Raw genomic sequence first — 13755 nt, forward strand, 5'->3', positions numbered from 1 at the left:
ACTTTTTTTATTAGAAAAATAATTTAAATACATTAGTATATTATAATTTATATATAAAATAGGTAAGGGTATTAATGTAATTTCAATTGGTTATGATTTTCTCTCTTCTTACTTTTCTTTCCATTCATTTTCTCTTCATCCAAACAACATAAAAAAAATCAACTTTTCTTTTCATTTTCTTTCCTCTCATTTTCTTTCCTCCCATTTTCTCTCCTTTCATTTTCTATCTTGCATCCAAACAAAGTGTGTGTGTGTGTGTGTTGCGAAGGTTGAGAAAGAAGGTGTCTGCTGATGGGGGGATGGGGGTGGCGGCTAATGGGTTTGGGTTAGGGTTTGAGTTGTGTTGGTAAATTAGGGTTTTGGGTTGTCTAGTAATTTTAATAAAATTAAAATTGATTTAATTAGCTTTAATAAAATAATTTCTGAAATTAAAATCTTTAATGAATAAATAAACTAAAATTGACTCATAATAATATTTTCCAAAAGTTCTGAGTGTAACAACCCAGTTTTCGAGTACACAAGATCTTTTTTGAAGATACAGAGTTTTCTGGAAGATCAATGAAGGGAACATCTCTGACATATCATCAAGCACCTCAATCTATATCATCATTATGTCATCAATAAGCAAGAACCTCTTTTGAGATACGTTTGATGACATAGTCGCGGAGAACCTAGTTTTCGAACCATATCAGTTAGGAGCTTTTGATTCTGGTTTTCGTAATAGTCTCAATTTGACGAACCGAACTCGATTCATGAGAGACATGAGATAATAGTATAATATTATCATTATATTAGTGTTAGAAGCTACTTGAATGATATTATAATATTACCTGGTCTGTTTTTAACTAAAAACAGGGAATCGATTTAACCGGGTTCACAGTTTACTGGTGCAGCTTAGTGTAACACCCTCGCTATCCGAATGTCACGCTTCCAGCTGCGCCACTCTGATAGCTTGGGCATTACGACAACTCTAAACATATTTAATACTAAAATAGGAGACTGTTTGAAACTCAAAACCGCATGACCTTTCAAAAGCACTTTTTCGTCGAAACATAAACATACAAACCAGATACAATACCTTAGGATATATATCTATATACATAACACTAGCTTACAAACATACATATCACAATTTTTTATTCCTCTTACAAACTTAATAAAGACAAATGCGAGGGAAAATAATAGCTAAGATAATACAAAAATACCGAATAAACATAACCTTTCTGAAGCTCCGTCATCCATATCCTGAAAGGGAATAACCTGTAGGGGAGTGAGAACGTCGTCCTCAGTTGATTTCACTATAGGATTACAAAAATTGCTATAACAAGATACGTAAAATAAAAATTATTCTTAGAGTACTTTGATCATTGCTCGTCTCATAAGTCTTTCCAAAAACCTTGGGTACACATTCGAAATCCAAAAAATTCCTTTTTGAAGACTTGGTAAATTTCTCAAATAATTTAAAACAAAACCTTTTTGTTTTCTTGTAAAATCTAAAAAGTTTTTCTTAGACAGTATGAATGACCATGTCCCAAACATAGGTTCAATTAAGTCTATGCTGTAAGAGTTTGATTTTTCATACTTTTCTAGACCACAACCATGAAAGCAGTTACTTTATACAAAACTAGAACTCAATATACCAATCACGGCCTCAAGCCCATCCAATCCAACACGGCCCCCGGCCCAAACAACTCAATCATCAACCAATTCATCACAAACCAACCAATCAAACACAATCACAAATAATGTATTTCAAACACAATCAATAGCAATTACAACAAATATAGCAGTTAGCAATTAACATTAGTATTCACATAGGCAAACCAATTACAATATGCACACCCAAACAATGTCACATAAATACAAATGATGAATGTCTGCCCTACTGGCTGTGATATCACATTGTCGATTCAACTGCCAACCTGACACATCTCCATGGAGATGTTGCCCTTCAGAATCATGGTGTAGGAACCCCCGAGATATAGTGCTCGGATCACTATCCAGGGTTTTGCGCCTGTACGCTCTGATGATCCGAAGGGATACGAGAGGGATCTATTGCCACCGACCTCACATCTAAGCACAAACGGGATGAACCACCGCCCTCACGCCGCCGCCAATACCTCGACAGGCGGGATCCAACCAGCCCCTGCCGGGCGTATAGCGTCTCATAATCTCAATATAAAACAGTAGTCCAGTGGTTTTTCAGAAACATTTTCAACACATCAATCAGGCTCAATATCTTACTTCAAAATCATTCTTGGCCCATTTACTTTTAAATAACAACTGTATTCAATTCACATCTTGCCAAGAATCACTTTTCAAAACGGAGCCAGTTTCCACATCTTTCCAACACTTCCAAACAATCTCAAAACCATGCCAAATTCAAAATTATCTTTCGAAAGACTCAAAATCATTCATTTCTAAATCAGGATTTTGGTCATAAAATTCCTCAGTAGAGTCTCAAGACTTCAGAGGAGAAAAACCTAACTCATTTCTTAAATTCATTGAAAACCTCCGAAACCTTTTTTTTTTACCAAAGATATGAGACTCGAACCCGCAACCTCTTAATTGAGTATGGGGAGACTATGCCATTTGAGCTATTACTCATTGGCGAAAACCTCCGAAACCTTAACTTCTTGATTTAAATAAATAAAATTATATTTAAACCAAAACTAAGTCATGTGTCCAAATATTCTGAACCAATTTCAAAACCAACTTACTTAGACCAAAACCAAGTCATTTAAACCGAAAACCAATTTCAATTTCATTCTTAAATCTGTTTCCAAAGGCTCGGGAATTGTATCAGTTTTACTAAGTCAAAGTTCTAGTTAATACTTCAAACTTTTCCCAAAATGTCGTAAAGTGATAGATTAATTGAAAACCAGGTTTCTTTTAAATCCATTAAAACCCCTCAAAATCGGTTTACTTAAATCAAATTCCAAAACATAAAAATTTTCATATTTAAATTGATTTTTAAGGCATAATTCCTTTCTTAATAATTACATCCAAAATATTAAAATTTTATTAATAAGGCAAGTTCAAACATAATTTATTTATCAAACATTTAATTCAAAACATAATTCATTATTTTTAAAATAACGTTCCAATCAAAATCTCAGATTTTATAGAAATTTCGACAACATCTCCCCTAAAACTTGGACTTTACCACCCTTTTCGGGTCCCAACCAAACCAATCCTCAACTCTTTTTACAAGGGATTCAAGACCAAATCAATTTCCACTAAGAGAAATTCAGACTTTTATTACTAAAATCTTTTCAATTCAAAACAACCAAAAACCTCTATTTTGAACAAAATCATACATTATTTCAATCAAACCAGCAATCATATTCATCCAATACAAATCAGACAATTCATAAGATTTACATAATCACCAAAAATGCATTTAGCACATCATATCTATTTATAACAACTCCAATTTAAAATAAATTAGTTTGTATAAAAAGCCCCTACCTCGACTCGTCGAAACCATAACCCAAATGCGTCATAGGAACCTTCTCTCTCAACCCGAAATCACCGGCAATCAAAACCTCGGCTCGCTTCTCTCTCAACCCGAAATCACCGGCAATCAAACCCTCGGCTCTGCTTGTTCTCTCAAAAGCAGAAACATCTACAAGCGGCACAAGCAAATTGGATTTTAACTCCTAAAACCATTAACATCGCAAATACTTTATTACACCGAACAGAACATTAACGTAGGGCTTTCGAAAATCGAAATACTCACTGAATTAACAAAACGAACAGCCGCAGCTCCATATCAACCCGGCAGCGGCTCCGTCAGTGGCCAGAAGCTCCAGTGGCTCAGCAACAAACCTCAATTTTTGACATGAAACCCCATAAAATTAAACTTACAACATATATTCATCCGAATCCTTAACCGCAGGTAATTAGAATGATTACTATTTGAGTTTCAGAGCGCAAGAGGCTTACTGTGATGAAAAGGAATGGCAGAATAGAGCAGCAGCTCCGGCGGCAACCTCCTGCAGCAACCACACCATTTCCCGGCAACCAGAGGCACAGCAGCGCAGCCTCCAGCAACGGTAGTGGCAGACAGCAGCATTTTTCTTCCTCTGTGAACCCTTGAGTCGCAGATCCTTGGACGGCGACGCAGCAATGAGAGACCCGGCGGCGGCGGTGCTTCAGCTCAACCACGGTGACGCGAACGGCAACTCGAACAGCCGCCTCCTTCCTTGCGCCACACCACCTCTGCCGCTGTCAGTCCCAGCATCGTTCTCCCTCCTCCTTCGAGTTCGACGGTAATGAACCCACGGCGGCACTGTGCTTCCTCCACCAGTGCGGGCTCGACGGTGGCGAAGCAGTGAGGACGACGGAGCTGGCGTCGAGTCCCTCTCTGCGCGACGCTGACAGTATGGCTTCTCCCTTTCTTCGACTCGGACCTGACGGCGGGCTCCAAGGCGGTGCGATGCGGTGGCTGCGGTGAAGCCCTGCACACCGGCGAAATCTCTTTCCTCTCCTACCCCCTCTTCTCTTCTCTGATTTGTTCCTCGCTCATTCACTCTCCCCTGAGCAACACGGCGGCGCGGAGGCAATGACGCCCGCCGGCGCCGTCCTTCCTCACCTCACTCTTCTCCATTCGGCGGCCCTTTCCCAGTTTACCCCTCTCCTTCTTCTTTTCTTTCTTTCATAAAAGAGGAACCTGGAGTGCGTTGCTGCTGAGAGCAAGAAAGGGTTGGGGTGTGGCTGAAAGGGAACCGGGTCATTGGGTTAGGGTTTAATTTTCAAAAATTAGGATTAGGGGCATTTTAGTAATTTCAAATAAAATGGGGATAATATAATAATTAGAAATGAATTTTAACCCAATAATAATAATGTATAAAAATACTATTTGCTCATCAATTTCACAAATTATTTTCAACAAAATGTCTAAATCAAATAATTAGAAATAATATACTTATTTTTCTCATTTTCTAAAATAGCAGTAATAATATTTAAAATATTACTTATTTAATCCAAATCATATAAAATTTTTATTATTTTACAACTACCAACTTTATAATTCAAATATAGAAAATAATCCAATAATTGTAAAATTGGATAATAAATCCTAATTTATTTCAAATTCAATTAATCAAAACTTGCTTCAATTTTCTTTAATAAAGAAATTTCTGAAATTAAAGCTACAAAAATACTGAATTTTTGAAATTAGCTCATAATAGTCCTTTTTCAGAAGTTATGGGTCTTACATTCTACCCACCTTATAAAAATTTTCGTCCTTGAAAATTGATACAAAACGAAAGAAACTTCATAACAGTTCACTCTTGAACACATTTAAGGAAAAAGCAAAAATACCTTAACATATAAAGATATATACGATTTTCAAATACTTGGGTTGTCGTACGCATAAAAATACAAAGGTAGGAGTGTGATTGCAAGGAAAGCGTTACAAGATAGGCTTAATGTAAAAGATGACACGGTTCAAACATGTGATAGTAAGGCAAGGCATCGAAGGCTATAAAACACGATGGGGTTAAAATGAAGTGCTTAACATTCGCACACTAATCTCGTATCATCCTCAAAGTTTCAACTTTCCAACTCCATCAAACACTTTACAACCCCATAGCCGATCATAAGAACACCCACAAGCTCGTTTGTAAGGAACAAAACACCCACAACTCATAACGTGGTACACATACCGCTTCACCTTCCATATACACATATCACGTCTTAAAGAACTAACGTGTCACATTACTACTTCTACAGATCACACGTGACATCAACACAATTCTCGAGTCTACTCAGAAGGATACAAGATTCTAGCAAGGAGAAACAATGTCAAGGATAATGCTCATAGATTTGAGGGAATGCAGCCAATTCCAGGTAAACAAGGATGCTCAAGCTATGAAGTTTACTAGAAATAAATCAATTGACAACTTCAAAGATAAGCCTTAGATCAAAGAAATCCAATAGTATCAATAAGAAGAAAATTGGCACATTAGTTTGAACAATTCAAGCTGAGTCGAAGAGGTATGATGTTTACAGAAAAGAATATCTCAAACCCAAGACAAAGCTCATAGAATTCAAGAGCACGATTAAAATACTTCCGATTACATTGTTCATAAAAGAATCGAAAAGTTGCGAAAAATCACTTCGCAGTCTAAAGCAAAAGTTAAACAACAAACATTCTTCAAGAGAGTAACAGAAGCATAAACGTGGCTTTGCTTCAATACAATTTCATATTGAAATAGATTACATAGAGTTTTAAAAATAAAATGCACACAAGTTTGGCCCAAAGATAAATTATTTTCTCAAATATTTTAGAAAGATAGTTAGGTGCACAACCTAACCAAAAGCAATCATAAAAATCAAGGTTTGTATTCAAACAAGCGTGTATAAAAATTATAGCAAGGACGAAAGAGAAAGTTAAACTCTATTTAGAAAAGAAAATCCGAGGTAAAAATTTGCTTATAAATTGGTAAAAAAAATAAGTGGTGCATTACAAATGAACAAGTTTCCACTAAACAAGGAAGCTTTTCAAAACTTCATTTAAAATAGCGGATGCCAACTTTAAATTAACTTTGTCAAAATTGAACAATGGTCTCAATCTCAATCAAGCAATAGAAAATAAATTCTGCTTAGAATTTCTTCAAAGAGAATTCAAAACTTCTTTAAACAAAGTTTGAAACAAGACATCAAAAGTATAGTTGAAATCACCATTTCAGAAGGATATTCAAGGAGATTAGGATGTACTTAAAAAGGAATCAAGCCATACAAGAAAGGATCTTAAAGCAAAGTAGTTCAAACAAGATCCACTAGGTATGAGACATCAAACAAGCTTTCAATTGATCCAAAAGAATGCAAAAGTCATAGGAAAAGACAACTCAATTATTAGTAATTTTTCAAGGATAAATCTTTGACTAAGAACTCTGGTAGAGACAATAAGAGGATAAACGATGCACTAATTTTAAACGAATCAAACTGACTCACATGGGAATGAGATTCACAAAAAAAAGGAAACTAAGATCAATGGTAATGTTTCACAAGATGTAAAGGATTAGTCAAAAAACAAAGTCAAGTATGACATTCATGGATATGGAAGGCTTAATAGAGAATGAGTCCGTTCATAAGAAGAAAGCTACGAGTCCAACATTTTTAAAAGAATCACAACGGCATAAACAACGTAGTATCAATGAAAGTCAACCGGAATAAAAGTGAAAATTCCTTTCTCCCCAGAATTTTTTGAAAAAATGCCTAAATACATAATCAAATGAAGATGTGCATTGGAATTATAGTAAAATTACTAGAAAGCCAATTGTATTTAAAGTAAATGCAATTCCACAAACCAGTAAAAGTATGAGCGAGGTATTAGAAATAAATAGTTGTTAAACTGTATAATAACTCTTCAAAGTTTCACATATAGATAAGTATACATGTAGTCAACAGCAATTTTCATAAAAATCTCAAAATTGGCTATAATCACTGTCAAATAAGAGAAAAACTGAGTCACCAATTTCTCTAAGAATGGACTCGGAATCCGGAGTTAAAAGGTACAGCGCATCAAGACAGTTCAAAAGGTATATCAAAGCACACATGAATCAAGGAGAAGAATTTAAACAGAGAAAGATAGATACGACAAGGATGTCAAACAAGCATATGCAATTAGAATCAACAAGAATGCATATGAATAGAGGAATAGAGTTGAAACACCAAATTACTGTTCAAGAGAGTAGCAAACAAGAACTTCAAGTCAGGCTATGAAAGAACAAGTCGACTCGAACAGAATTTAAGACACATAACTGAATAGCCTCGAGAAATAGTTTCCAACGTTCCCAAAACCCGCAATTCGCTTTACTCAAAACTTGTATATCATCTATGATAACCCATTAGTGCTCTCATATACATAATTCGCTAGTATTAAGCCGGCCAAACTTAATATCAGGAATTATGCAATGCAAGACTAATGGCATTAATCAATAGATCGTCATGTGCATAAAGCTCTAATTCTCGTCATTCGACAAGACCTAGTACATGACAAACACTCAGAGTATGCAATTGAAGCATAGTCGGTCCGTTCCTCAGGCTCTACAAGAAAGACCGCTCTGATACCACAAAGGTAACACCCTCGCTATCCGAATGTCACGCTTCCGGCTGCGCCACTCTGATAGCTTGGGCATTACGACAACTCTAAACATATTTAATACTAAAATAAGAGCCTGTTTAAAACTCAAAACCGAGTGACCTTTCAAAAGAACTTTTTCGTCGAAACATAAACATACATAAACATACAAACCAGATACAATACCTTAGGATATATATTTGTATACATAACACTAGCTTACAAACATACATATCACAATTTTCGATCCCTCTTACAAACTTAATAAAGACAAAGGCGAGGGAAAATAATAGCTAAGATAATACAAAAATACCGAATAAACAGAAAATAAACATAACTCTTCTGAAGCTCCGTCATCCATATCGTGAAAGGGAATAACCTGTAGGGGAGTGAGAACGTCGTCCTCGCTTGTTCTCACTATAGGATTACAAAAATTGCTATAACAAGATACGTAAAATAAAAATTATTCTTAGAGTATAGTGATCATTGCTCATCTCATGAGTCTTTCCAAAAACCTTGGGTACACATTCGAAATCTAGAAAATTCCTTTTTGAAGACTTGGTAAATTTATCAAATAATTTAAAACAAAACATTTTTCCTTTCTTGTAAAATTTGAAAAGTTTTTCCTAGACAGTATGAGTGACCAACATGTCCCAAACATAGGTTCAATTAAGTCTATGCTGTAAGAGTTTGATTTTTCATACTTTTCTATACCACAACCATGAAAGCAGTTACCTACGCGGTATAATTGACCATCCCGTTCCAAGCATAGGTTCATTAAGTCTATGCTGAACCAGTCAGATACTTTATACAAAACTAGAACTCAATATACCAATCACGGCCTCAAGCCCATCCAATCCAACACGGCCCCCGGCCCCCGGCCCAAACAACTCAATCATCAACCAATTCATCACAAACCAACCAATCAAACACAATCACAAATAATGTAGTTCAAACACAATCAATAGTAATTACAACAAATATAGTAGTTAGCAATTAACATAAGTATTCACATAGGCAAACCAATTACAATATGCCCACCCAAACAATGTCACATAAATGAAAATGATGAATGTCTGCCCTACTGGCTGTGATATCACATTGTCGATTCAACTGCCAACCCGACACATCTCCATGGAGATGTTGTCCTTTGGAATCATGGTGTGGGAACCCCCGAGATATAGTGCTCGGATCACTATCCAGGGTTTTGTGCCTGTATGCTCTGATGATTCGAAGGGATGCGAGCGGAATCTATTGCCACCGACCTCACATCTAAGTGCAAGCGAGACGAACCACCGCCCTTTCGCCGCCGTCGCTACCTCGACAGGTGGGATCCAACCACAGCCCCTGCCGGGCGCATAGCGTCTCATAATCTCAATATAAAACAGTAGTCCAGTGGTTTTTCAGAAACATTTTCAACACATCAATCAGGCTCAATATCTTACTTCAAAATCATTATTGGCCCATTTACTTTTAAATAACAAATGTATTCAATTCACATCTTGCCAAGAATCACTTTTCAAAACGGAACCAGTTTCCACGTATTTCCAACACTTCCAAACAATCTCAAAACCATGCCAAATTCAAAATCATCTTTCGAAAGACTCAAAATCATTCATTTCTAAATCAGGATTTTGGTCATAAAATTCCTCAGCAGAGTCTCAAGACTTCAGGGAAGAATAACCTAACTCATTTCTTAAATTCATTGAAAGCCTCTGAAACCTTAACTTCTTGATTTAAATAAATAAAATTGAATTTAAACCAAAACCAAGTCATGTCTCCAAATATTCCGAACCAATTTTAAAACCAACTTACTTAGACCAAAACCAAATCATTTAAACCGAAAACCAATTTCAATTTCATTCTTAAATCTATTTCCAAAGGCTCAGGAATTGTATTAGTTTTACTAAGTCAAAGTTCTAGTTAATACTTCAAACTTTTCCCAAAATGTCGTAAAGTAAAATAGATTAATTAAAAACCAGGTTTCTTTTAAATCCATTAAAACCCCTCCAAATCTGTTTACTTAAAGCAAATTCCAAAACATAAAAATTTTCATATTTAAATTGATTTTTAAGGCATAATTCCTTTCTTAATAATTACATCCAAAATATAAAAATTTTCTTAATAAGGCAAGTGATGCCAGGGCATCTTGACTAGTTTCACAAGCCATTTTTAGTTTGTTTTAGAGTAGTTTCATGAATTTCTTAGGCAATAAGTAAGTATTTGGATGAGAAATTCATGCTTGTCTTAATTAAATCAAACATTGTTAATTTTTTGCATTTTCATGAGATTTATGCAAGAATTGATTGCTATTATGAAAGATGCAAAATCTTGTGATTATGCCAAGGCTTTGATGAATTTGTTTGGTTGATGATAGGAAGAAAGAAGCCGAAAAAGAGCAAGGAAGAAGAGAAAGAGAGGCCAAGTTGGAGCCAACGTTGGCCCATCAACATTGAAGGCAACGTTCTTGAAGAAGAAAACATGGGGGAAACGTTGGAGGGAACGTTGGTGAACCAACGTTTAGGGTGGAATGGCAAAATTGACCATCCAAGCGTACGCGTTGGTCACACGTATGCGTCACCAAACGAACGTTGGAGGTCCAACGTTGCCTCAAACATTGCCTCCAACGTCTGCGATGAGAAGCCCAGAATTTGGAATTGAGAAACTTGAATCGACGCGTGGAAGGGAAAAAAGGCAATGCACGCATAAGCGTGGTGTACGCGCACGCGTGAATGAGCAAAAACACAGCCTTCACGCATACGCGTAGTGCACGCGTACGCGTGGGTAGAAGAACGTTGTTACGTTAACGTTGAGTCAAACGCCAATGACAGCACCAGAACCCAAATTTTTAAAGGGACGTTTGACTCAATGTTTGTCCAAAAACGTTGACTCTAACTTTAATATCAGAAAGGCACAATTGACACACCCTTCTCCTCAATTGCATTTGGCGCCAATCCAATCAATCCCTGCTTGAATCAAGGCCGAGGCCCAAATCCAAGTACCAGAGCCAACTGAAGTTGGTTATAAATAGAAGAATTGTTGAAGATTTGAGAGCTTCTTGGAGGCCTTGGGGGGGCTCTGGGAGTTCAATTCCCTAATTTTATTTTTTTGCACTTTTCTTTTAGTTTCTGTTTTCTGCATTTTTCTTTCTTTGTAATTTGAATTGAGCTATGGCCAACTAAACCCCTTTCATTGGGTTAGGGAGCTCTATCGTAATTCAATGGATCAAAGTTAGTTTTCATCTTCTTCTTCTTTCTTTTCTCTTGATTTTTGTTAGAAAGCTTTTGATCTTAATTCAATTGGATAGTTGTCTTGACAAAGAAGCTATCCATAATTGGAATTCTTTGGATCCTTGAGAGAGGGATGAAGAATTCATGCTAGAATTGCTTTCTCACATTGGATTAGATTGGGGGTTGGATGGATATAGTGACATGTAATCCTACCAATACTTTGATCTATGAATTTGTGTAGTATAATCAGTGACCGAACTTTAACTCTTTCCATGAGCAATTAAATCAAGACATTGGGTAATTGTTCGTGCTTAGAGAGATTTGTGAGCCAAGACATTGGGATCCAATCATCTAAGATTGCCAAGCAATGTCAATGAATGCATTGATTGAGGAAGAGATGAAAATAATTTGATCCGGAGAGTTCAATATCTCCCAAAACCCAATGAATCCCCTACTCTGATCTTACCCATTCTGTTTATATTCTGCTCCTTTGATTTCATGATAATTCCCCATTCCCATTTAATTTCTAGCAATTTAAGCTTCTGTCATTTAATTTTCCCGTAATTTAATTTTTGTCATTTAATTTCTTGCAATTTAAGTTTCCCGCCAAATTTACTTTCTGCAATTCTCAACCAAATCTGATTTCGCTCAACTAGCATAATTCACCAATTAACATTGATCAACCAACCAATCCCTGTGGGATTTGACCTTAATCTATAGTGAGTTTTTACTTGACGACAATCCGGTACACTTGCCGGTAGAAAATTGTTGAGAGACAATTTCCAAGCGTATCAAGTTTATGGCACCGTTTTCGGGGATTGGTTTTGTATTGACAATTATTAAATTAGAGGTTAACTAGATTGAGCACTTTTCTTTTCGTTTGCTTAATTAAATTTTAATTGCAGTTGTTCATTTTTGTTCTTTGCAATTTTTAGTTATTTCTCTTTAATTTCTCTTTACTTCATTTACTTTTTAGCACACTAACCACTAGCTGTTTGTAATATTGCCTCACTAAGATTTTCTCATTAATGACAATAGAGATTCCAATATCTTTTGGTGATTATTGTTTGAGACAAGGCATCTTGCAAGAAAGAAGGGAGCATCCATCATATTCTGGTTAATCGAATTTCTTGGGAAGCTTCCCACCACCACAAGATAATTCATGTTATTATGCTCATGGTGGGTGGGAGCATCAAGAAGCTGAACAAAATGGTCCATATTTTGGTGAAATTGATCACTACTCAAGTTATGGCTGGGAAGATCAAAATCAAAGGAATTTCACTCATTCATACCCCATTCATCAAAATCCATCACCTCTTAATTATCCAACCTCACCTCCAAGTTTTACATGTCCAGGTTCTTCATCACTTGAGTATGCTTCAGCACAAAATTCCTTCCTAGATCCATACAATTCATTTCACCATTCACAAAATTCATTCCACTACACACAAAATTCTTTTCACAGTCCACAAAACTCATTCCATTACCACAAGAGTCATACCACTCTCAGAATACACAACCACAAAATAACCAATTCCATTCACAAGCCCACCCCAACCAACCATCACAATCTACACAACCCCCTTTAGATCAACTTGCTAGGATAGAACTTCTCCTTGAAAAAATGATAAAAATAAAAGAAGAGGAGAAAATAGCAACAGGGGAGTTCATTCAATGGTCCAAAGCATGGAGGAAAGAACAAGACATTGCCTCCAAAAACATGGAAGCAAATGCAAATTACTTTGAAGGAGAGCTTAGCAAGAAAGATGAGGACCAAATGGAGGTTACATGGGAGGAATCAGAAGAACAAGAAAAAGAGGCACCCATACCAAGTGAGATTCCTATGAAGAAGGAGGAGGTTGTGAGAGTATATAAGCCTAAGGATCCATACCCACAGAGGCTACTAGGGATGACAAAGGATCATGCAAACTCACTCCCAAAAGACTCAATGCAACATCATATAGAAGAAAGGGAGGAAGCCAACCAAGGGAGTCCACACTCCAATAAAACAGAGAGTTGCATAGAGAGTGAGTTCATTGAACCACCAATTCAAGAAGTTCTTGGTGAAGATGATGCTCCAACTATCCAACAAGATCCAAATGCTGAGATCAAAGATGTGAAGGCAGTAGAAACAAGCACCAAAAGGAGGATTATGACCGAGAAGCAAAGGATTATATCAATGAAAAAGAGAAGGTCAAAGGACAATCAAACTTCTGATCCAGCAAGTAATTTCACTCAAGCAAATCACAAAAGAAAGCTTGCTAGAAGGAGGAACTTACAACAAGGAGCATTAACTGGCTCCTTTTTCCACTGGAGGTCATTCCTCTTAACAAACTGGAAGAAGAGGAAGAAATTCATGACCAAAATATCAAGATAATGACAATAAAAGAGTGCTTGTTGGGAGGCAACCCAACCAAAGGTAGTTCTCTTTCC

General features: G+C 36.4%; 2 long non-coding RNA genes across 2 annotated transcripts; both read right to left on the bottom strand.

Annotated features, from left to right (window-relative positions):
• LOC110268235 lies at window positions 1720-9666 on the bottom strand. Its single transcript, XR_002356350.1, has 2 exons — window positions 9432-9666; window positions 1720-2066 (listed from the first exon to the last, which is right to left on the bottom strand). It is a non-coding gene; the product is annotated as an uncharacterized LOC110268235 (long non-coding RNA).
• Window positions 3380-4060, bottom strand: LOC110268234. Its single transcript, XR_002356349.1, has 2 exons — window positions 3949-4060; window positions 3380-3831 (listed from the first exon to the last, which is right to left on the bottom strand). It is a non-coding gene; the product is annotated as an uncharacterized LOC110268234 (long non-coding RNA).

This window comes from Arachis ipaensis, chromosome B10 (genome assembly GCF_000816755.2).
Source record: "Arachis ipaensis cultivar K30076 chromosome B10, Araip1.1, whole genome shotgun sequence".
NCBI classification, from domain to species: domain Eukaryota; kingdom Viridiplantae; phylum Streptophyta; class Magnoliopsida; order Fabales; family Fabaceae; genus Arachis; species Arachis ipaensis.